Source organism: Hydractinia symbiolongicarpus, chromosome 2, assembly GCF_029227915.1.
Source record: "Hydractinia symbiolongicarpus strain clone_291-10 chromosome 2, HSymV2.1, whole genome shotgun sequence".
Taxonomy (NCBI): domain Eukaryota; kingdom Metazoa; phylum Cnidaria; class Hydrozoa; order Anthoathecata; family Hydractiniidae; genus Hydractinia; species Hydractinia symbiolongicarpus.
Window position 1 is genome coordinate 38,719,835 of NC_079876.1, and position 23,310 is coordinate 38,743,144.

Sequence of the window (23,310 nt, forward strand, 5' to 3'; positions counted from 1 at the left end):
GATTTACGGGAAATCGCAGGTTTTCGTTTGCCGGCGATTAAACTTCTTTTATTCAGCTTCTCATCAGAAATGAAAATATTTTTGAAAACTACAAGTCTTATGCGTTTTAGTGGTGAAAAAATAATTTAAAAAATCGTTCTGGAAATGAGCTTACTCACAGGGTACTTTCTTTGTATACATTCGACTATACGGGCCAAGCCCGGGATTTACGGGAAATCGCGGGTTTTCGTTTGCCGGCGATTAAACCTCTTTTATTAAGCGTCTCATCAAAAATGAAAACATTTTTGAAAACTACAAGTCTCATGCGTTTTAGTGGTGAAAAAAAAATTTAAAAAATCGTTCGGGAAATGAGTTTACTCCCTGGGTACTTTCTTTATATACATTCGACTATATAGGCCAAGCCCGGGATTTACGGGAAGTCGCGGGATTTCGTTTGCCGGCGATTAAACCTCTTTTATTAAGCGTGTCATCAAAAATGAAAACATTTTTGAAAACTGCAAGTCTCATGCGTTTTAGTGGTGAAAAGATAATTTAAAAAATCGTTTTGGAAATGAGTTTACTCACAGGGTAATTTCTTTGTATACATTCGACTATACGGGCCAAGCCCGAGATTTACGGGAAATCGCGGGTTTTCGTTTGCCGGCGATTAAACCACTTTTATTAAGCGTCTCATCAAAAATGAAAACATTTCTGAAAACTACAAGTCTCTTGCGTTTTAGTGGTGAAAAAATAATTTAAAAAATCGTTCGGGAATTGAGTTTACTCCCTGGGTACTTTCTTTGTATACTTTTGACTATACGGGCCGAGTCCGGGATTTACGGGAAATCGCGGGTTTTCGTTTGCCGGCGATTAAACTTCTTTTATTCAGCGTCTAATCCAAAATGAAAACATTTTTGAAAACTACAAGTCTCAAGCGTTTTAGTGGTGAAAAGATAATTTAAAAAATCGTTTTGGAAATGAGTTTACTCACAGGGTACTATCTTTGTATACATTCGACTATACGGGCCAAGCCCCGGATTTACGGGAAATCGCGGATTTTCGTTTGCCGGCGATTAAACTTCTTTTATTCAGCGTCTCATCAAAAATGAAAACATTTTTGAAAAATACAAGTCTCATGCGTTTTAGTGGTGAAAAAAAAATTTAAAAAATCGTTCGGGAAATGAGTTTACTCCCTGGGTACTATCTTTGTATACATTCGACTATACGGGCCAAGCCAGGGATTTACGGGAAATCGCAGGTTTTCGTTTGCCGGCGGTTAAACTTCTTTTATTCAGCTTCTCATCAGAAATGAAAACATTTTTGAAAACTACAAGTCTTATGCGTTTTAGTGGTGAAAAAATAATTTAAAAAATCGTTCTGGAAATGAGTTCACTCACAGGGTACTTTCTTTGTATACATTTGACTATACGGGCCAAGCCCGGGATTTACGGGAAATCGCGGGTTTTCGTTTGCCGGCGATTAAACTTCTTTTATTCAGCGTCTCATCAAAAATGAAAACATTTTTGAAAAATACAAGTCTCATGCGTTTTAGTGGTGAAAAAAAAATTTAAAAAATCGTTCGGGAAATGAGTTTACTCCCTGGGTACTATCTTTGTATACATTCGACTATACGGGCCAAGCCAGGGATTTACGGGAAATCGCAGGTTTTCGTTTGCCGGCGGTTAAACTTCTTTTATTCAGCTTCTCATCAGAAATGAAAACATTTTTGAAAACTACAAGTCTTATGCGTTTTAGTGGTGAAAAAATAATTTAAAAAATCGTTCTGGAAATGAGTTCACTCACAGGGTACTTTCTTTGTATACATTTGACTATACGGGCCAAGCCCGGGATTTACGGGAAATCGCGGGTTTTCGTTTGCCGGCGATTAAAACCTCTTTCATTAAGCGTCTCATCAAAAATGAAAACATTTTTGAAAACTACAAGTCTCATGCGTTTCAGTGGTGAAAAAAAAATTTAAAAAATCGTTCGGGAAATGAGTTTACTCCCTGGGTACTTTCTTTGTATACATTCGACTATACGGGCCAAGCCCGGGATTTACGGGAAGTCGCGGGATTTCGTTTGCCGGCGATTAAACCTCTTTTATTAAGCGTCTCATCAGAAATGAAAACATTTTTAAAAACTACAAGTCTCATGGGCTTTAGTGGTGAAATAATAATTTAAAAATCGTTCGGGAAATGAGTTTACACCCCGGGTACTTTCTTTGTATACTTTTGACTATACGGGCCGAGTCCGGGATTTACGGGAAATCGCAGGTTTTCGTTTGCCGGCGATTAAACTTCTTTTATTCAGCGTCTCATCAAAAATGAAAACATTTTTGAAAAATACAAGTCTCATGCGTTTTAGTGGTGAAAAAAAAATTTAAAAAATCGTTCGGGAAATGAGTTTACTCCCTGGGTACTATCTTTGTATACATTCGACTATACGGGCCAAGCCCGGGATTTACGGGAAGTCGCGGGATTTCGTTTGCCGGCGATTAAACCTCTTTTATTAAGCGTCTCATCAGAAATGAAAACATTTTTAAAAACTACAAGTCTCATGGGCTTTAGTGGTGAAATAATAATTTAAAAATCGTTCGGGAAATGAGTTTACACCCCGGGTACTTTCTTTGTATACTTTTGACTATACGGGCCGAGTCCGGGATTTACGGGAAATCGCAGGTTTTCGTTTGCCGGCGATTAAACTTCTTTTATTCAGCGTCTCATCAAAAATGAAAACATTTTTGAAAAATACAAGTCTCATGCGTTTTAGTGGTGAAAAAAAAATTTAAAAAATCGTTCGGGAAATGAGTTTACTCCCTGGGTACTATCTTTGTATACATTCGACTATACGGGCCAAGCCAGGGATTTACGGGAAATCGCAGGTTTTCGTTTGCCGGCTGTTAAACTTCTTTTATTCAGCTTCTCATCAGAAATGAAAACATTTTTGAAAACTACAAGTCTTATGCGTTTTAGTGGTGAAAAAATAATTTAAAAAATCGTTCTGGAAATGAGTTCACTCACAGGGTACTTTCTTTGTATACATTTGACTATACGGGCCAAGCCCGGGATTTACGGGAAATCGCGGGTTTTCGTTTGCCGGCGATTAAACCTCTTTCATTAAGCGTCTCATCAAAAATGAAAACATTTTTGAAAACTACAAGTCTCATGCGTTTTAGTGGTGAAAAAAAAATTTAAAAAATCGTTCGGGAAATGAGTTTACTCCCTGGGTACTTTCTTTGTATACATTCGACTATACGGGCCAAGCCCGAGATTTACGGGAAGTCGCGGGATTTCGTTTGCCGGCGATTAAACCTCTTTTATTAAGCGTCTCATCAGAAATGAAAACATTTTTAAAAACTACAAGTCTCATGGGCTTTAGTGGTGAAATAATAATTTAAAAATCGTTCGGGAAATGAGTTTACACCCCGGGTACTTTCTTTGTATACTTTTGACTATACGGGCCGAGTCCGGGATTTACGGGAAATCGCAGGTTTTCGTTTGCCGGCGATTAAACCTTTTTTATTCAGCGTCTCATCAAAAATGAAAACATTTTTAAAAACTACAAGTCTCATGCGTTTTAGTGGTGAAAAAATAATTTAAAAAATCGTTCGGGAAATGAGTTTACTCCCTGGGTACTTTCTTTGTATACTTTTGACTATTCGGGCCGAGTCCGGGGTTTACGGGAAATGGCGGGTTTTCGTTTGCCGGCGATTAAACTTCTTTTAATCAGCGTCTCATCAAAAATGAAAACATTTTTGAAAACTACAAGTCTCAAGCGTTTTAGTGGTGAAAAGATAATTTAAAAAATCGTTTTGGAAATGAGTTTACTCACAGGGTACTTTCTTTGTATACATTCGACTATATGGGCCAAGCCCGGGATTTACGGGAAATCGCGGGTTTTCGTTTGCCGGCGATTAAACCTCTTTCATTAAGCGTCTCATCAAAAATGAAAACATTTTTAAAAACTACAAGTCTCATCCGTTTTAGTGGTGAAAAAAAAATTTAAAAAATCGTTCGGGAAATGAGTTTACTCCCTGGGTACTTTCTTTGTATACATTCGACTATACGGGCCAAGCCCGGGATTTACGGGAAGTCGCAGGATTTCGTTTGCCGGCGATTAAACCTCTTTTATTAAGCGTCTCATCAAAAATGAAAACATTTTTAAAAACTACAAGTCTCATGGGCTTTAGTGGTGAAATAATAATTTAAAAATCGTTCGGGAAATGAGTTTACACCCCGGGTACTTTCTTTGTATACTTTTGACTATACGGGCCGAGTCCGGGATTTACGGGAAATCGCAGGTTTTCGTTTGCCGGCGATTAAACCTTTTTTATTCAGCGTCTCATCAAAAATGAAAACATTTTTGAAAACTACAAGTCTCATGCGTTTTAGTGGTGAAAAAATAATTTAAAAAATCGTTCGGGAAATGAGTTTACTCCCTGGGTACTTTCTTTGTATACTTTTGACTATTCGGGCCGAGTCCGGGGTTTACGGGAAATGGCGGGTTTTCGTTTGCCGGCGATTAAACTTCTTTTATTCAGCGTCTCATCAAAAATGAAAACATTTTTGAAAACTACAAGTCTCAAGCGTTTTAGTGGTGAAAAGATAATTTAAAAAATCGTTTTGGAAATGAGTTTACTCACAGGGTACTTTCTTTGTATACATTCGACTATATGGGCCAAGCCCGGGATTTACGGGAAATCGCGGGTTTTCGTTTGCCGGCGATTAAACCACTTTCATTAAGCGTCTCATCAAAAATGAAAACATTTCTGAAAACTACAAGTCTCATGCGTTTTAGTGGTGAAAAAATAATTTAAAAATTCGTTCGGGAAAAGAGTTTACTTACTGGGTACTTTCCTTGTATACTTTTGACTATACGGGCCGAGTCCGGGATTTACGGGAAATCGCGGGTTTTCGTTTGCCGGCGATTAAACTTCTTTTATTCAGCGTCTCATCAAAAATGAAAACATTTTTAAAAACTACAAGTCTCATGGGCTTTAGTGGTGAAATAATAATTTAAAAAATCGTTTGGGAAATGAGTTTACTTCCTGGGTACTTTCTTTGTATACTTTTGACTATACGGGCCGAGTCCGGGATTTACGGGAAATCGCAGGTTTTCGTTTGCCGGCGATTAAACTTCTTTTATTCAGCGTCTCATCAAAAATGAAAACATTTTTGAAAACTACAAGTCTCATGCGTTTTAGTGGTGAAAAAATAATTTAAAAAATCGTTCGAGAAATGAGTTTACACCGTGGGTACTTTCTTTGTATACTTTTGACTATTCGGGCCGAGTCCGGGATTTACGGGAAATGGCGGGTTTTCGTTTGCCGGCGATTAAACTTCTTTTATTCAGCGTCTCATCAAAAATGAAAACATTTTTAAAAACTACAAGTCTCATGGGCTTTAGTGGTGAAATAATAATTTAAAAAATTGTTTGGGAAATGAGTTTACTCCCTGGGTACTTTCTTTGTATACTTTTGACTATACGGGCCAAGTCCGGGATTTACGGGAAATCGCAGGTTTTCGTTTGCCGGCGATTAAACTTCTTCTATTCAGCGTCTCATCAAAAATGAAAACATTTTTGAAAACTACAAGTCTCATGCGTTTTAGTGGTGAAAAAATAAATTAAAAAATCGTTCGAGAAATGAGTTTACACCGTGGGTACTTTCTTTTTATACTTTTGACTATACGGGCCGAGTCCGGGATTTACGGGAAATCGCAGGTTTTCGTTTGCCGGCGATTAAACTTCTTTTATTCAGCGTCTCATCAAAAATGAAAACATTTTTGAAAACTACAAGTCTCATGCGTTTTAGTGGTGAAAAAATAATTTAAAAATTCGTTAGGGAAATGAGTTTACTCACTGGGTACTTTCCTTGTATACTTTTGACTATCGGGCCGAGACCGGGATTTACGGGAAATCACGGGTTTTCGTTTGCCGGCGATTAAACTTCTTTTGTTTAGCGTCTCATCAAAATTGAAAACATTTTTAAAAACTACAAGTCTCATGGGCTTTAGTGGTGAAATAATAATTTAAAAAATCGTTTGGGAAATGAGTTTACTCCCTGGGTACTTTCTTTGTATACTTTTGACTATACCGGCCAAGTCCGGGATTTACGGGAAATCGCAGGTTTTCGTTTGCCGGCGATTAAACTTCTTTTATTCAGCGTCTCATCAAAAATGAAAACATTTTTGAAAACTACAAGTCTCATGGGCTTTAGTGGTGAAATAATAATTTAAAAAATCGTTTGTGAAATGAGTTTACTCCCTGGGTACTTTCTTTGTATACTTTTGACTATACCGGCCAAGTCTGGGATTTACGGGAAATCGCAGGTTTTCGTTTGCCGGCGATTAAACTTTTTTTATTCAGCGTCTCATCAAAAATGAAAACATTTTTGAAAACTACAAGTCTCATGCGTTTTAGTGGTGAAAAAATAATTTAAAAAATCGTTCGGGAAATGAGTTTACACCGTGGGTACTTTCTTTGTATACTTTTGACTATCCGGGCCGAGTCCGGGATTTACGGGAAATCGCAGCTTTTCGTTTGCCGGCGATTAAACTTCTTTTATTCAGCGTCTCATCACAAATGAAAACATTTTTGAAAACTACAAGTCTCATGCGTTTTAGTGGTGAAAAAATATTTTAAAAATTCGTTAGGGAAATGAGTTTACTCACTGGGTACTTTCCTTGTATACTTTTGACTATTCGGGCCGAGTCCGGGATTTACGGGAAATGGCGGGTTTTCGTTTGCCGGCGATTAAACTTCTTTTATTCAGCGTCTCATCAAAAATGAAAACATTTTTAAAAATTACAAGTCTCATGGGCTTTAGTGGTGAAATAATAATTTAAAAAATTGTTTGGGAAATGAGTTTACTCCCTGGGTACTTTCTTTGTATACTTTTGACTATACGGGCCAAGTCCGGGATTTACGGGAAATCGCAGGTTTTCGTTTGCCGGCGATTAAACTTCTTCTATTCAGCGTCTCATCAAAAATGAAAACATTTTTGAAAACTACAAGTCTCATGCGTTTTAGTGGTGAAAAAATAAATTAAAAAATCGTTCGAGAAATGAGTTTACTCCCTGGGTACTTTCTTTGTATACTTTTGACTATACGGGCCAAGTCCGGGATTTACGGGAAATCGCAGGTTTTCGTTTGCTGGCGATTAAACTTCTTCTATTCAGCGTCTCATCAAAAATGAAAACATTTTTGAAAACTACAAGTCTCATGGGCTTTAGTGGTGAAATAATAATTTAAAAAATCGTTTGGGAAATGAGTTTACTCACAGGGTACTTTCTTTGTATACATTCGACTATACGGGCCAAGCCCGGGAATTACGGGAAATGGCGAGTTTTCGTTTGCCGGCGAATAAACCACTTTCATTAAGCGTCTCATCAAAAATGAAAACATTTCTGAAAACTACAAATCTCATGCGTTTTAGTGGTGAAAAAATAATTTAAAAATTCGTTTGGGAAATGAGTTTACTCACTGGGTACTTTCCTTGTATACTTTTGACTATACGGGCCGAGTCCGGGATTTACGGGAAATCGCGGGTTTTCGTTTGCCGGCGATTAAACTTCTTTAATCAGCGTCTCATCAAAAATAAAAACATTTTTAAAAACTACAAGTCTCATGGGCTTTAGTGGTGAAATAATAATTTAAAAAATCGTTTGGGAAATGAGTTTACTCCCTGGGTACTTTCTTTGTATACTTTTGACTATACGGGCCGAGTCCGGGGTTTACGGGAAATGGCGGGTTTTCGTTTGCCGGCGATTAAACTTCTTTTATTCAGCGTCTCATCAAAAATGAAAACATTTTTGAAAACTACAAGTTTCATGCGTTTTAGTGGTGAAAAGATAATTTAAAAAATCGTTTTGGAAATGAGTTTACTCACAGGGTAATTTCTTTGTATACATTCGACTATACGGGCCAAGCCCGGGATTTACGGGAAATCGCGGGTTTTCGTTTGCCGGCGATTAAACCACTTTCATTAAGCGTCTCATCAAAAATGAAAACATTTCTGAAAACTACAAGTCTCATGCGTTTTAGTGGTGAAAAAATAATTTAAAAAATTGTTCGGGAAATGAGTTTACTCCCTGGGTACTTTCTTTGTATACTTTTGACTATGCGGGCCGAGTCCGGGGTTTTCGGGAAATGGCGGGTTTTCGTTTCCCGGCGATTAAACTTCTTTTATTCAGCGTCTCATCAAAAATGAAAACATTTTTGAAAACTACAAGTCTCAAGCGTTTTAGTGGTGAAAAGATAATTTAAAAAATCGTTTTGGAAATGAGTTTACTCACAGGGTACTTTCTTTGTATACATTCGACTATACGGGTCAAGCCCGGGATTTACGGGAAATGGCGAGTTTTCGTTTGCCAGCGATTAAACCACTTTCATTAAGCGTCTCATCAAAAATGAAAACATTTCTGAAAACTACAAATCTCATGCGTTTTAGTGGTGAAAAAATAATTTAAAAATTCGTTCGGGAAATGAGTTTACTCACTGGGTACTTTCCTTGTATACTTTTGACTATACGGGCCGAGTCCGGGATTTACGGGAAATCGCGGGTTTTCGTTTGCCGGCGATTAAACTTCTTTAATCAGCGTCTCATCAAAAATAAAAACATTTTTAAAAACTACAAGTCTCATGGGCTTTAGTGGTGAAATAATAATTTAAAAAATCGTTTGGGAAATGAGTTTACTCCCTGGGTACTTTCTTTGTATACTTTTGACTATACGGGCCGAGTCCGGGGCTTACGGGAAATGGCGGGTTTACGTTTGCCGGCGATTAAACTTCTTTTATTCAGCGTCTCATCAAAAATGAAAACATTTTTGAAAACTACAAGTCTCATGCGTTTTAGTGGTGAAAAGATAATTTAAAAAATCGTTTTGGAAATGAGTTTACTCACAGGGTAATTTCTTTGTATACATTCGACTATACGGGCCAAGCCCGGGATTTACGAGAAATCGCGGGTTTTCGTTTGCCGGCGATTAAACCACTTTCATTAAGCGTCTCATCAAAAATGAAAACATTTCTGAAAACTACAAGTCTCATGCGTTTTAGTGGTGAAAAAATAATTTAAACATTCGTTCGGGAAATGAGTTTACTCACTGGGTACTTTCCTTGTATACTTTTGACTATACGGGCCGAGTCCGGGATTTAGGGGAAATCGCGGGTTTTCGTTTGCCGGCGATTAAACTTCTTTTATTCAGCGTCTCATCAAAAATGAAAACATTTCTGAAAACTACAAGTCTCTTGCGTTTTAGTGGTGAAAAAATAATTTAAAAAATCGTTCGGGAAATGAGTTTACTCCCTGGGTACTTTTTTTGTATACTTTTGACTATACGGGCGAGTCCGGGATTTACGGGAAATCGCGGGTTTTCGTTTGCCGGCGATTAAACTTCTTTTATTCAGCGTCTCGTCAAAAATGAAAACATTTTTAAAAACTACAAGTCTCATGGGCTTTAGTGTTGAAATAGTATTTTAAAAAATCGTTTGGGAAATTAGTTTACTCCCTGGGTACTTTCTTTGTATACTTTTGACTATACGGGCCGAGTCCGGGATTTACGGGAAATCGCAGGTTTTCGTTTGCCGGCGATTAAACTTCTTTTATTCAGCGTCTCATCCAAAATGAAAACATTTTTGAAAACTACAAGTCTCATGCGTTTTAGTGGTGAAAAAATAAATTAAAAAATCGTTCGGGAAATGAGTTTACTCCCTGGGTACTATCTTTGTATACTTTTGACTATACGGGCCAAGCCCGGGATTTACGGGAAATCGCAGGTTTTCGTTTGCCGGCGATTAAACTTCTTTTATTTAGCTTCTCATCAGAAATGAAAATATTTTTGAAAACTACAAGTCTTATGCGTTTTAGTGGTGAAAAAATAATTTAAAAAATCGTTCTGGAAATGAGCTTACTCACAGGGTACTTTCTTTGTATACATTCGACTATACGGGCCAAGCCCGGGATTTACGGGAAATCGCGGGTTTTCGTTTGCCGGCGATTAAACCTCTTTTATTAAGCGTCTCATCAAAAATGAAAACATTTTTGAAAACTACAAGTCTCATGCGTTTAAGTGGTGAAAAAAAAATTTAAAAAATCGTTCGGGAAATGAGTTTACTCCCTGGGTACTTTCTTTATATACATTGGACTATATGGGCCAAGCCCGGGATTTACGGGAAGTCGCGGGATTTCGTTTGCCGGCGATTAAACCTCTTTTATTAAGCGTCTCATCAAAAATGAAAACATTTTTGAAAACTGCAAGTCTCATGCGTTTTAGTGGTGAAAAGATAATTTAAAAAATCGTTTTGGAAATGAGTTTACTCACAGGGTAATTTCTTTGTATACATTCGACTATACGGGCCAAGCCCGAGATTTACGGGAAATCGCGGGTTTTCGTTTGCCGGCGATTAAACCACTTTTATTAAGCGTCTCATCAAAAATGAAAACATTTCTGAAAACTACAAGTCTCTTGCGTTTTAGTGGTGAAAAAATAATTTAAAAAATCGTTCGGGAATTGAGTTTACTCCCTGGGTATTTTCTTTGTACACTTTTGACTATACGGTCCGAGTCCGGGATTTACGGGAAATCGCGGGTTTTCGTTTGCCGGCGATTAAACTTCTTTTATTCAGCGTCTCATCAAAAATGAAAACATTTTTAAAAACTACAAGTCTGATGGGCTTTAGTGGTGAAATAATAATTTAAAAATCGTTCGGGAAATGAGTGTACACCCCGGGTACTTTCTTTGTATACTTTTGACTATACGGGCCGAGTCCGGGATTTACGGGAAATCGCAGGTTTTCGTTTGCCGGCGATTAAACCTTTTTTATTCAGCGTCTCATCAAAAATGAAAACATTTTTGAAAACTACAAGTCTCATGCGTTTTAGTGGTGAAAAAATAATTTAAAAAATCGTTCAGGAAATGAGTTTACTCACAGCGTACTTTCTTTTTATACTTTTGATTATTCGGGCCAAGTCTGGGGTTTACGGGAAATGGCGGGTTTTTGTTTGCCGGCGATTAAACTTCTTTTATTCAACGTCTCATCAAAAATGAAAACATTTTTGAAAACTACAAGTCTCAAGCGTTTTAGTGGTGAAAAGATAATTTAAAAAATCGTTTTGGAAATGAGTTTACTCACAGTGTACTTTCTTTGTATACATTCGACTATACGGGCCAAGCCCGGGATTTACGGGAAATCGCGGGTTTTCGTTTGCCGGCGATTAAACCTCTTTCATTAAGCGTCTCATCAAAAATGAAAACATTTCTGAAAACTACAAGTCTCATGGGCTTTAGTGGTGAAATAATAATTTAAAAAATCGTTTGGGAAATTAGTTTACTCCCTGGGTACTTTCTTTGTATACTTTTGACTATACGAGCCGAGTCCGGGATTTACGGGAAATCGCAGGTTTTCGTTTGCCGGCGATTAAACTTCTTTTATCCAGCGTCTCATCCAAAATGAAAACATTTTTGAAAACTACAAGTCTCATGCGTTTTAGTGGTGAAAAAATAAATTAAAAAATTGTTCGGGAAATGAGTTTACTCCCTGGGTACTATCTTTGTATACTTTTGACTATACGGGCCAAGCCAGGGATTTACGGGAAATCGCAGGTTTTCGTTTGCCGGCGGTTAAACTTCTTTTATTCAGCTTCTCATCAGAAATGAAAACATTTTTGAAAACTACAAGTCTTATGCGTTTTAGTGGTGAAAAAATACTTTAAAAAATCGTTCTGGAAATGAGTTCACTCACAGGGTACTTTCTTTGTATACATTTGACTATACGTGCCAAGCCCGGGATTTACGGGAAATCGCGGGTTTTCGTTTGCCGGCGATTAAACCTCTTTCATTAAGCGTATCATCAAAAATGAAAACATTTTTGAAAACTACAAGTCTCATGCGTTTTAGTGGTGAAAAAAAAATATAAAAAATCGTTCGGGAAATGAGTTTACACCCTGGGTACTTTCTTTGTATACATTCGACTATACGGGCCAAGCCCGGAATTTACGGGAAGTCGCGGGATTTCGTTTGACGGCGATTAAACATCTTTTATTAAGCGTCTCATCAGAAATGAAAACATTTTTAAAAACTACATGTCTCATGGGCTTTAGTGGTGAAATAATAATTTAAAAAATCGTTTGGGAAATTAGTTTACTCCCTGGGTACTTTCTTTGTATACTTTTGACTATACGAGCCGAGTCCGGGATTTACGGGAAATCGCAGGTTTTCGTTTGCCGGCGATTAAACTTCTTTTATTCAGCGTCTAATCCAAAATGAAAACATTTTTGAAAACTACAAGTCTCATGCGTTTTAGTGGTGAAAAAATAAATTAAAAAATCGTTCGGGAAATGAGTTTACTCCCTGGGTACTTTCTTTGTATACATTCGACTATACGGGCCAAGCCCGGGATTTACGGGAAGTCGCGGGATTTCGTTTGCCGGCGATTAAACCTCTTTTATTAAGCGTCTCATCAAATATGAAAACATTTTTAAAAACTACAAGTCTCATGGGCTTTAGTGGTGAAATAATAATTTAAAAATCGTTCGGGAAATGAGTGTACACCCCGGGTACTTTCTTTGTATACTTTTGACTATACGGGCCGAGTCCGGGATTTACGGGAAATCGCAGGTTTTCGTTTGCCGGCGATTAAACCTTTTTTATTCAGCGTCTCATCAAAAATGAAAACATTTTTGAAAACTACAAGTCTCATGCGTTTTAGTGGTGAAAAAATAATTTAAAAAATCGTTCGGGAAATGAGTTTACTCCCTGGGTACTTTCTTTTTATACTTTTGATTATTCGGGCCAAGTCTGGGGTTTACGGGAAATGGCGGGTTTTCGTTTGCCGGCGATTAAACTTCTTTTATTCAACGTCTCATCAAAAATGAAAACATTTTTGAAAACTACAAGTCTCAAGCGTTTTAGTGGTGAAAAGATAATTTAAAAAATCGTTTGGGAAATGAGTTTACTCACAGTGTACTTTCTTTGTATACATTCGACTATACGGGCCAAGCCCGGGATTTACGGGAAATCGCGGGTTTTCGTTAAACATTTTTGAAAACTACAAGTCTCATGCGTTTTAGTGGTGAAAAAAAAATTTAAAAAATCGTTCGGGAAATGAGTTTACTCCTTGGGTACTTTCTTTGTATACATTCGACTATACGGGAATCGTTTGGGAAATTAGTTTACTCCCTGGGTACTTTCTTTGTATACTTTTGACTATACGAGCCGAGTCCGGGATTTACGGGAAATCGCAGGTTTTCGTTTGCCGGCGATTAAACTTCTTTTATCCAGCGTCTCATCCAAAATGAAAACATTTTTGAAAACTACAAGTCTCATGCGTTTTAGTGGTGAAAAAATAAATTAAAAAATTGTTCAGGAAATGAGTTTACTCCCTGGGTACTATCTTTGTATACTTTTGACTATACGGGCCAAGACAGGGATTTACGGGAAATCGCAGGTTTTCGTTTGCCGGCGGTTAAACTTCTTTTATTCAGCTTCTCATCAGAAATGAAAACATTTTTGAAAACTACAAGTCTTATGCGTTTTAGTGGTGAAAAAATACTTTAAAAAATCGTTCTGGAAATGAGTTCACTCACAGGGTACTTTCTTTGTATACATTTGACTATACGTGCCAAGCCCGGGATTTACGGGAAATCGCGGGTTTTCGTTTGCCGGCGATTAAACCTCTTTCATTAAGCGTATCATCAAAAATGAAAACATTTTTGAAAACTACAAGTCTCATGCGTTTTAGTGGTGAAAAAAAAATTTAAAAAATCGTTCGGGAAATGAGTTTACACGCTGGGTACTTTCTTTGTATACATTCGACTATACGGGCCAAGCCCGGAATTTACGGGAAGTCGCGGGATTTCGTTTGCCGGCGATTAAACCTCTTTTATTAAGCGTCTCATCAGAAATGAAAACATTTTTAAAAACTACATGTCTCATGGGCTTTAGTGGTGAAATAATAATTTAAAAATTGTTCGGGAAATGAGTTTACACCCTGGGTACTTTCTTTGTATACTTTTGACTATACGGGCCGAGTCCGGGATTTACGGGAAATCGCAGGTTTTCGTTTGCCGGCGATTAAACCTTTTTTATTCAGCGTCTCATCAAAAATGAAAACATTTTTGAAAACTACAAGTCTCAAGCGTTTTAGTGGTGAAAAGATAATTTAAAAAATCGTTTTGGAAATGAGTTTACTCACAGGGTACTATCTTTGTATACATTCGACTATACGGGCCAAGCCCCGGATTTACGGGAAATCGCGGATTTTCGTTTGCCGGCGATTAAACTTCTTTTATTCAGCGTCTCATCAAAAATGAAAACATTTTTGAAAAATACAAGTCTCATGCGTTTTAGTGGTGAAAAAAAAATTTAAAAAATCGTTCGGGAAATGAGTTTACTCCCTGGGTACTATCTTTGTATACATTCGACTATACGGGCCAAGCCAGGGATTTACGGGAAATCGCAGGTTTTCGTTTGCCGGCGGTTAAACTTCTTTTATTCAGCTTCTCATCAGAAATGAAAACATTTTTGAAAACTACAAGTCTTATGCGTTTTAGTGGTGAAAAAATAATTTAAAAAATCGTTCTGGAAATGAGTTCACTCAAAGGGTACTTTCTTTGTATACATTTGACTATACGGGCCAGCCCGGGATTTACGGGAAATCGCGGGTTTTCGTTTGCCGGCGATTAAACCTCTTTTATTAAGCGTCTCATCAGAAATGAAAACATTTTTAAAAACTACAAGTCTCATGGGCTTTAGTGGTGAAATAATAATTTAAAAATCGTTCGGGAAATGAGTTTACACCCCGGGTACTTTCTTTGTATACTTTTGACTATACGGGCCGAGTCCGGGATTTACGGGAAATCGCAGGTTTTCGTTTGCCGGCGATTAAACCTTTTTTATTCAGCGTCTCATCAAAAATGAAAACATTTTTAAAAACTACAAGTCTCATGCGTTTTAGTGGTGAAAAAATAATTTAAAAAATCGTTCGGGAAATGAGTTTACTCCCTGGGTACTTTCTTTGTATACTTTTGACTATATGGGCCGAGTCCGGGGTTTACGGGAAATGGCGGGTTTTCGTTTGCCGGCGATTAAACTTCTTTTATTCAGCGTCTCATCAAAAATGAAAACATTTTTGAAAACTACAAGTCTCAAGCGTTTTAGTGGTGAAAAAAAAATTTAAAAAATCGTTCGGGAAATGAGTTTACTCCCTGGGTACTTTCTTTGTATACATTCGACTATACGGGCCAAGCCTGGGATTTACGGGAAGTCGCGGGATTTTGTTTGCCGGCGATTAAACTTCTTTTATTAAGCGTCTCATCAAAAATGATAACATTTTTAAAAACTACAAGTCTCATGGGAATTAGTGGTGAAATAATAATTTAAAAATCGTTCGGGAAATGAGTTTACACCCCGGGTACTTTCTTTGTATACTTTTGACTATACGGGCCGAGTCCGGGATTTACGGGAAATCGCAGGTTTTCGTTTGCCAGCGATTAAACCTTTTTTATTCAGCGTCTCATCAAAAATGAAAACATTTTTGAAAACTACAAGTCTCATGCGTTTTAGTGGTGAAAAAATAATTTAAAAAATCGTTCGGGAAATGAGTTTACTCCCTGGGTACTTTCTTTGTATACTTTTGACTATTCGGGCCGAGTCCGGGGTTTACGGGAAATGGCAGGTTTTCGTTTGCCGGCGATTAAACTTCTTTCATTCAGCGTCTCATCAAAAATGAAAACATTTTTGAAAACTACAAGTCTCATGCGTTTTAGTGGTGAAAAAAAAATTTAAAAAATCGTTCGGGAAATGAGTTTACACCCTGGGTACTTTCTTTGTATACTTTTGACTATACGGGCCGAGTCCGGGATTTACGGGAAATCGCAGGTTTTCGTTTGCCGGCGATTAAACCTTTTTTATTCAGCGTCTCATCAAAAATGAAAACATTTTTGAAAACTACAAGTCTCTAGCGTTTTAGTGGTGAAAAGATAATTTAAAAAATCGTTTTGGAAATGAGTTTACTCACAGGGTACTATCTTTGTATACATTCGACTATACGGGCCAAGCCCCGGATTTACGGGATATCGCGGATTTTCGTTTGCCGGCGATTAAACTTCTTTTATTCAGCGTCTCATCAAAAATGAAAACATTTTTGAAAAATACAAGTCTCATGCGTTTTAGTGGTGAAAAAAAAATTTAAAAAATGGTTCGGGAAATGAGTTTACTCCCTGGGTACTATCTTTGTATACATTCGACTATACGGGCCAAGCCAAGGATTTACGGGAAATCGCAGGTTTTCGTTTGCCGGCGGTTAAACTTCTTTTATTCAGCTTCTCATCAGAAATGAAAACATTTTTGAAAACTACAAGTCTTATGCGTTTTAGTGGTGAAAAATAATTTAAAAAATCGTTCTGGAAATGAGTTCACTCACAGGGTACTTTCTTTGTATACATTTGACTATACGGGCCAAGCCCGGGATTTACGGGAAATCGTGGGTTTTCGTTTGCCGGCGATTAAACCTCTTTCATTAAGCGTCTCATCAAAAATGAAAACATATTTGAAAACTACAAGTCTCATGCGTTTTAGTGGTGAAAAAAAAATTTAAAAAATCGTTCGGGAAATGAGTTTACTCCCTGGGTACTTTCTTTGTATACATTCGACTATACGGGCCAAGCCCGGGATTTACGGGAAGTCGCGGGATTTCGTTTGCCGGCGATTAAACCTCTTTTATTAAGCGTCTCATCAGAAATGAAAACATTTTTAAAAACTACAAGTCTCATGGGCTTTAGTGGTGAAATAATAATTTAAAAATCGTTCGGGAAATGAGTTTACACCCCGGGTACTTTCTTTGTATACTTTTGACTATACGGGCCGAGTCCGGGATTTACGGGAAATCGCAGGTTTTCGTTTGCCGGCGATTAAACCTTTTTTATTCAGCGTCTCATCAAAAATGAAAACATTTTTAAAAACTACAAGTCTCATGCGTTTTAGTGGTGAAAAAATAATTTAAAAAATCGTTCGGGAAATGAGTTTACTCCCTGGGTACTTTCTTTGTATACTTTTGACTATTCGGGCCGAGTCCGGGGTTTACGGGAAATGGCGGGTTTTCGTTTGCCGGCGATTAAACTTCTTTTATTCAGCGTCTCATCAAAAATGAAAACATTTTTGAAAACTACAAGTCTCAAGCGTTTTAGTGGTGAAAAGATAATTTAAAAAATCGTTTTGGAAATGAGTTTACTCACAGGGTACTTTCTTTGTATACATTCGACTATATGGGCCAAGCCCGGGATTTACGGAAAAATCGCGGGTTTTCGTTTGCCGGCGATTAAACCTCTTTCATTAAGCGTCTCATCAAAAATGAAAACATTTTTAAAAACTACAAGTCTCATGCGTTTTAGTGGTGAAAAAAAAATTTAAAAAATCGTTCGGGAAATGAGTTTACTCCCTGGGTACTTTCTTTGTATACATTCGACTATACGGGCCAAGCCCGGGATTTACGGGAAGTCGCGGGATTTCGTTTGCCGGCGATTAAACCTCTTTTATTAAGCGTCTCATCAGAAATGAAAACATTTTTAAAAACTACAAGTCTCATGGGCTTTAGTGGTGAAATAATAACTTAAAAATCGTTCGGGAAATGAGTTTACACCCCGGGTACTTTCTTTGTATACTTTTGACTATTCGGGCCGAGTCCGGGGTTTACGGGAAATGGCGGGTTTTCGTTTGCCGGCGATTAAACTTCTTTTATTCAGCGTCTCATCAAAAATGAAAACATTTTTGAAAACTACAAGTCTCAAGCGTTTTAGTGGTGAAAAGATAATTTAAAAAATCGTTTTGGAAATGAGTTTACTCACAGGGTACTTTCTTTGTATACATTCGACTATATGGGCCAAGCCCGGGATTTACGGAAAAATCGCGGGTTTTCGTTTGCCGGCGATTAAACCTCTTTCATTAAGCGTCTCATCAAAAATGAAAACATTTTTAAAAACTACAAGTCTCATCCGTTTTAGTGGTGAAAAAAAAATTTTAAAAATCGTTCGGGAAATGAGTTTACTCCCTGGGTGTTTTCTTTGTATACATTCGACTATACGGGCCAAGCCCGGAATTTACATGAAGTCGCGGGATTTCGTTTGCCGGCGATTAAACCTCTTTTATTAAGCGTCTCATCAAAAATGAAAACATTTTTAAAAACTACAAGTCTCATGGGCTTTAGTGGTGAAATAATAATTTAAAAATCGTTCGGGAAATGAGTTTACACCCCGGGTACTTTCTTTGTATACTTTTGACTATACGGGCCGAGTCCGGGATTTACGGGAAATCGCAGGTTTTCGTTTGCCGGCGATTAAACCTTTTTTATTCAGCGTCTCATCAAAAATGAAAACATTTTTGAAAACTACAAGTCTCATGCGTTTTAGTGGTGAAAAAATAATTTAAAAAATCGTTCGGGAAATGAGTTTACTCCCTGGGTACTTTCTTTGTATACTTTTGACTATTCGGGCCGAGTCCGGGGTTTACGGGAAATGGCGGGTTTTCGTTTGCCGGCGATTAAACTTCTTTTATTCAGCGTCTCATCAAAAATGAAAACATTTTTGAAAACTACAAGTCTCAAGCGTTTTAGTGGTGAAAAAAAAATTTAAAAAATCGTTCGGGAAATGAGTTTACTCCCTGGGTACTTTCTTTGTATACATTCGACTATACGGGCCAAGCCCGGGATTTACGGGAAGTCGCGGGATTTCGTTTGCCGGCGATTAAACCTCTTTTATTAAGCGTCTCATCAGAAATGAAAACATTTTTAAAAACTACAAGTCTCATGGGCTTTAGTGGTGAAATAATAATTTAAAAATCGTTCGGGAAATGAGTTTACACCCCGGGTACTTTCTTTGTATACTTTTGACTATACGGGCCGAGTCCGGGATTTACGGGAAATCGCAGGTTTTCGTTTGCCGGCGATTAAACCTTTTTTATTCAGCGTCTCATCAAAAATGAAAACATTTTTAAAAACTACAAGTCTCATGCGTTTTAGTGGTGAAAAAATAATTTAAAAAATCGTTCGGGAAATGAGTTTACTCCCTGGGTACTTTCTTTGTATACTTTTGACTATTCGGGCCGAGTCCGGGGTTTACGGGAAATGGCGGGTTTTCGTTTGCCGGCGATTAAACTTCTTTTATTCAGCGTCTCATCAAAAATGAAAACATTTTTGAAAACTACAAGTCTCAAGCGTTTTAGTGGTGAAAAGATAATTTAAAAAATCGTTTTGGAAATGAGTTTACTCACAGGGTACTTTCTTTGTATACATTCGACTATATGGGCCAAGCCCGGGATTTACGGAAAAATCGCGGGTTTTCGTTTGCCGGCGATTAAACCTCTTTCATTAAGCGTCTCATCAAAAATGAAAACATTTTTAAAAACTACAAGTCTCATGCGTTTTAGTGGTGAAAAAAAAATTTAAAAAATCGTTCGGGAAATGAGTTTACTCCCTGGGTACTTTCTTTGTATACATTCGACTATACGGGCCAAGCCCGGGATTTACGGGAAGTCGCGGGATTTCGTTTGCCGGCGATTAAACCTCTTTTATTAAGCGTCTCATCAGAAATGAAAACATTTTTAAAAACTACAAGTCTCATGGGCTTTAGTGGTGAAATAATAATTTAAAAATCGTTCGGGAAATGAGTTTACACCCCGGGTACTTTCTTTGTATACTTTTGACTATACGGGCCGAGTCCGGGATTTACGGGAAATCGCAGGTTTTCGTTTGCCGGCGATTAAACCTTTTTTATTCAGCGTCTCATCAAAAATGAAAACATTTTTAAAAACTACAAGTCTCATGCGTTTTAGTGGTGAAAAAATAATTTAAAAAATCGTTCGGGAAATGAGTTTACTCCCTGGGTACTTTCTTTGTATACTTTTGACTATTCGGGCCGAGTCCGGGGTTTACGGGAAATGGCGGGTTTTCGTTTGCCGGCGATTAAACTTCTTTTATTCAGCGTCTCATCAAAAATGAAAACATTTTTGAAAACTACAAGTCTCAAGCGTTTTAGTGGTGAAAAGATAATTTAATAAATCGTTTTGGAAATGAGTTTACTCACAGGGTACTTTCTTTGTATACATTCGACTATATGGGCCAAGCCCGGGATTTACGGAAAAATCGCGGGTTTTCGTTTGCCGGCGATTAAACCTCTTTCATTAAGCGTCTCATCAAAAATGAAAACATTTTTAAAAACTACAAGTCTCATCCGTTTTAGTGGTGAAAAAATAATTTAAAAAATCGTTCGGGAAATGAGTTTACTCCCTGGGTACTTTCTTTGTATACTTTTGACTATTCGGGCCGAGTCCGGGGTTTACGGGAAATGGCGGGTTTTCGTTTGCCGGCGATTAAACTTCTTTTATTCAGCGTCTCATCAAAAATGAAAACATTTTTGAAAACTACAAGTCTCAAGCGTTTTAGTGGTGAAAAGATAATTTAATAAATCGTTTTGGAAATGAGTTTACTCACAGGGTACTTTCTTTGTATACATTCGACTATATGGGCCAAGCCCGGGATTTACGGAAAAATCGCGGGTTTTCGTTTGCCGGCGATTAAACCTCTTTCATTAAGCGTCTCATCAAAAATGAAAACATTTTTAAAAACTACAAGTCTCATCCGTTTTAGTGGTGAAAAAAAAATTTTAAAAATCGTTCGGGAAATGAGTTTACTCCCTGGGTGTTTTCTTTGTATACATTCGACTATACGGGCCAAGCCCGGAATTTACATGAAGTCGCGGGATTTCGTTTGCCGGCGATTAAACCTCTTTTATTAAGCGTCTCATCAAAAATGAAAACATTTTTAAAAACTACAAGTCTCATGGGCTTTAGTGGTGAAATAATAATTTAAAAATCGTTCGGGAAATGAGTTTACACCCCGGGTACTTTCTTTGTATACTTTTGACTATACGGGCCGAGTCCGGGATTTACGGGAAATCGCAGGTTTTCGTTTGCCGGCGATTAAACCTTTTTTATTCAGCGTCTCATCAAAAATGAAAACATTTTTGAAAACTACAAGTCTCATGCGTTTTAGTGGTGAAAAAATAATTTAAAAAATCGTTCGGGAAATGAGTTTACTCCCTGGGTACTTTCTTTGTATACTTTTGACTATTCGGGCCGAGTCCGGGGTTTACGGGAAATGGCGGGTTTTCGTTTGCCGGCGATTAAACTTCTTTTATTCAGCGTCTCATCAAAAATGAAAACATTTTTGAAAACTACAAGTCTCAAGCGTTTTAGTGGTGAAAAGATAATTTAAAAAATCGTTTTGGAAATGAGTTTACTCACAGGGTACTTTCTTTGTATACATTCGACTATATGGGCCAAGCCCGGGATTTACGGGAAATCGCGGGTTTTCGTTTGCCGGCGATTAAACCACTTTCATTAAGCGTCTCATCAAAAATGAAAACATTTTTAAAAACTACAAGTCTCATCCGTTTTAGTGGTGAAAAAAAAATTTTAAAAATCGTTCGGGAAATGAGTTTACTCCCTGGGTGTTTTCTTTGTATACATTCGACTATACGGGCCAAGCCCAGAATTTACATGAAGTCGCGGGATTTCGTTTGCCGGCGATTAAACCTCTTTTATTAAGCGTCTCATCAAAAATGAAAACATTTTTAAAAACTACAAGTCTCATGGGCTTTAGTGGTGAAATAATAATTTAAAAATCGTTCGGGAAATGAGTTTACACCCCGGGTACTTTCTTTGTATACTTTTGACTATACGGGCCGAGTCCGGGATTTACGGGAAATCGCAGGTTTTCGTTTGCCGGCGATTAAACCTTTTTTATTCAGCGTCTCATCAAAAATGAAAACATTTTTGAAAACTACAAGTCTCATGCGTTTTAGTGGTGAAAAAATAATTTAAAAAATCGTTCGGGAAATGAGTTTACTCCCTGGGTACTTTCTTTGTATACTTTTGACTATTCGGGCCGAGTCCGGGGTTTACGGGAAATGGCGGGTTTTCGTTTGCCGGCGATTAAACTTCTTTTATTCAGCGTCTCATCAAAAATGAAAACATTTTTGAAAACTACAAGTCTCAAGCGTTTTAGTGGTGAAAAAAAAATTTAAAAAATCGTTCGGGAAATGAGTTTACTCCCTGGGTACTTTCTTTGTATACATTCGACTATACGGGCCAAGCCCGGGATTTACGGGAAGTCGCGGGATTTCGTTTGCCGGCGATTAAACCTCTTTTATTAAGCGTCTCATCAGAAATGAAAACATTTTTAAAAACTACAAGTCTCATGGGCTTTAGTGGTGAAATAATAATTTAAAAATCGTTCGGGAAATGAGTTTACACCCCGGGTACTTTCTTTGTATACTTTTGACTATACGGGCCGAGTCCGGGATTTACGGGAAATCGCAGGTTTTCGTTTGCCGGCGATTAAACCTTTTTTATTCAGCGTCTCATCAAAAATGAAAACATTTTTAAAAACTACAAGTCTCATGCGTTTTAGTGGTGAAAAAATAATTTAAAAAATCGTTCGGGAAATGAGTTTACTCCCTGGGTACTTTCTTTGTATACTTTTGACTATTCGGGCCGAGTCCGGGGTTTACGGGAAATGGCGGGTTTTCGTTTGCCGGCGATTAAACTTCTTTTATTCAGCGTCTCATCAAAAATGAAAACATTTTTGAAAACTACAAGTCTCAAGCGTTTTAGTGGTGAAAAGATAATTTAAAAAATCGTTTTGGAAATGAGTTTACTCACAGGGTACTTTCTTTGTATACATTCGACTATATGGGCCAAGCCCGGGATTTACGGAAAAATCGCGGGTTTTCGTTTGCCGGCGATTAAACCTCTTTCATTAAGCGTCTCATCAAAAATGAAAACATTTTTAAAAACTACAAGTCTCATGCGTTTTAGTGGTGAAAAAAAAATTTAAAAAATCGTTCGGGAAATGAGTTTACTCCCTGGGTACTTTCTTTGTATACATTCGACTATACGGGCCAAGCCCGGGATTTACGGGAAGTCGCGGGATTTCGTTTGCCGGCGATTAAACCTCTTTTATTAAGCGTCTCATCAGAAATGAAAACATTTTTAAAAACTACAAGTCTCATGGGCTTTAGTGGTGAAATAATAATTTAAAAATCGTTCGGGAAATGAGTTTACACCCCGGGTACTTTCTTTGTATACTTTTGACTATACGGGCCGAGTCCGGGATTTACGGGAAATCGCAGGTTTTCGTTTGCCGGCGATTAAACCTTTTTTATTCAGCGTCTCATCAAAAATGAAAACATTTTTAAAAACTACAAGTCTCATGCGTTTTAGTGGTGAAAAAATAATTTAAAAAATCGTTCGGGAAATGAGTTTACTCCCTGGGTACTTT